The sequence below is a fragment of the Chrysemys picta genome, unplaced genomic scaffold (genome assembly GCF_011386835.1).
Source record: "Chrysemys picta bellii isolate R12L10 unplaced genomic scaffold, ASM1138683v2 scaf1339, whole genome shotgun sequence".
NCBI lineage: Eukaryota > Metazoa > Chordata > Testudines > Emydidae > Chrysemys > Chrysemys picta.
The window spans coordinates 1,943-2,500 of NW_027054046.1; positions in this window are offsets into that span (position 1 = coordinate 1,943).

A 558-nucleotide genomic window follows, 5' to 3' on the forward strand; every position below is an offset into this window, starting at 1 on the left:
AAGCCTGGCCCCCGGAGTCCTCGGGGGACGACTATTAAGCCTCCCCCGGACCTGCTCCCTCTCGACTATTAAGCCCCCCCTCTGCGGTCCTCAGCACCACTGCCGCGCTGCCCTGGGAGTGGGGTGACATCCGGTCCGGAAAGCAAACCGGCCACCAGGTCAACCCGTCGAATCCAATGGGTTGACCTGGTGGCCGGAAAGCAAACCGGTCGCCAGGTCAACCCGTCGAATCCAATGGGTTGACCTGGTGGCCGGAAAGCAAACCGGCCGCCAGGTCAACCCAGTAGATTCAGCGGGTTGACCTGGTGGCCGAACGGGGACTTTGAAAATTTGACAGCCGCTTCCCGGGGGTTGACCTGTTGTCCCGGTGGGGACTTTGAACATTTGACAGCCGCCTCCCAGGGCTTGACCTGTTGTCCCGGTGGGGACTTTGAACATTTGACAGCCGCCTCCCAGGGCTTGACCTGTTGTCCCGGGGGGGACTTTGAACATTTTACAGCCGCTTCCCGGGGCTTGACCTGGTGGCCGAGTGGGGACTTTGAACATTTGACAGCCGCT